This window comes from Dreissena polymorpha, chromosome 5 (assembly GCF_020536995.1).
Source record: "Dreissena polymorpha isolate Duluth1 chromosome 5, UMN_Dpol_1.0, whole genome shotgun sequence".
NCBI lineage: Eukaryota > Metazoa > Mollusca > Bivalvia > Myida > Dreissenidae > Dreissena > Dreissena polymorpha.
This window is the reverse complement of record NC_068359.1, coordinates 64,488,624-64,490,686: the sequence shown is the minus strand read 5'-3', so window position 1 is coordinate 64,490,686 and position 2,063 is coordinate 64,488,624. Positions and strand designations below refer to the sequence as shown.

The 2,063-nt window shown below is 35.6% G+C and overlaps 1 non-coding gene across 1 annotated transcript; it reads left to right on the top strand.

Moving 5' to 3' along the window:
• The first annotated feature begins 1,379 nt into the window (after nt 1-1,379).
• On the top strand, nt 1,380-1,468 carry Trnay-gua (transfer RNA tyrosine (anticodon GUA)). The gene is given in 2 exon segments: nt 1,380-1,416; nt 1,433-1,468. It is a non-coding gene; the product is annotated as a tRNA-Tyr (tRNA).
• Nucleotides 1,469-2,063: the final 595 nt, after the last annotated feature.

Below are 2,063 nucleotides of genomic sequence, written 5' to 3'. Positions count from 1 at the left end.
CCAGTCATCGAGTTTTTTATAAATTTGTTTAAGTAATAATGCATCAAAGTTATGACCAATGTAAAAGTTTTCGGACGGACGGACGGACTGACTGACGGACGGTTGGACGGACGGACAGTTAAAAAACTATATGCCACCCTTCAGGGGCATGAAAAGTATATATTTTTCACCAAATGGGATCTTAAAATTCCAAAGTGAAGGTTTCAAAAAACAAGAGCTGACACCATAGGATGACATATGCCCCCCCCCCCCCCCTATGAACGCTTTGCTAGAAGTTATGAGCATTTTTCGAAACCTTAACGCAGATTTCGAAAACTAAAAGCAGACCCTAAGTTTAATGTCAAGGTCAAAAAGGTCAAAATTCTGTGCGATGGAAAGGCCTTGTCCATATACACATGAATACCAAATATGAAGGTTATATTTCAAGGGACATAGAAGTTATGCATGCCAAATATCAAGTTGCTATCTTCAATATTGCAAAAGTTATGGCAAATGTTAAAGTTGGAGCAAACAAACACACAAACACACACAAACCAACCAACCAACCAACCAACGACAGGGCAAAAACAATATGTCCCCCACTATAAGGGGTGGGGGACATAAACATTTTTTTAATCATATAAAAAATGAGCATATAAATTAAATGGAAAACATACAATAGTATGTCAAGAGAAATAAAGCTGTAATAATCTCACCAGTTTTACTTTGATGTTGCGATTAGCACATTCAGCATTTTCAGTATCTACTGATAAATAAATATTTGAAAATGCCAAATGTCCAAGATACCATGACGTCCTCCTCCAAAAGTTGAATCCTTCGAACTCCATTTTATTTCATCCCTGAATAATCCTCTCACACATTACATGTAAGTTTCCTAGCAATGTTCACAGCGTTTTATTTTGAACCTAAGTCTACCGCTTAGACCACTCGACCATCCATGCTCATACAATGAGTGATGCATTTATACTTTATGTATGTAATCCTCGTAGCGTCACAAAATATAACGAAAACTGTCGATTTAAAATTAATTCAATGTCAATACTGGCATCTTTGAATTTTAACAAGTTTGTAATTATGTTGTGGGAATTCTCAGATCTACACTTATTATTATTTAAAGAATGTAATCTTGAAACAGACGAGCTACAAAAAAAACACATTTTAATTTTTCTTCTTTATGTCGGGTTTGAACCGACGGGGCCGCCATCTTGTTTTCAAAAGTAGTTCCAAATCAAACATGACGGCCGCCTTCGTACATCAGTGGGACGGTGTGGTGTAGCCCACTGTCCGAAGCGTTCAGATTGCCCTTTAATCTACTTACGAAAACCTTGTACGGTAGTATTATTTAAATCGAGACAGTACTATTCATGGTAATTTTCAATCCCGCGATAGCTCAGTCGGTAGAGCGGAGGACTGTAGTGGTTACTCAACTGTTATCCTTAGGTCACTGGTTCGATTCCGGTTCGCGGGACTCTTTGTTTTCTATCTTGTGACTTTTTGGGTTGTACCAACCCCTTTAAACTTTCTTACTTTAAGTCAAAATGTGAACATATTTTAAATGTTTGGTTAACATCACAAGTCAGGACCCGGAATCACCAGCCAACTCTTAGACTTAACAATAACGAATAGTCTTATACTCAATGAAATAAATCCTAGTCTGTATATAATTATATGCAAACAAAAATGGTGCTTATGTCATGAACATATTGTTCAAAACGAAGAAATAAATAATATGAGGTGTTAACTGACACACTAAACTAGACTTATTTGCCCTTGACATTGGCTATATGAATATCAATGTATAAACCTTGTTCATACAATTGTGGTTTCCGAAATAATAGACTTCGATCGATACAAGAATATATCTTAATCTGTGCGCTATTAACGGAAATCACCTATGATTAAGTAGCAGTTTAATGTATTTATGATTAACGGTAGAAAAATGCAAAAATATACACATCCTTCATGGCCATAATCTTCGTTTAACAACCCACTTATAGCTATTTTAGTAGAAAGACGACTGAATACATAATATAATATAATATAACTACATTTGTCAAAAAAAT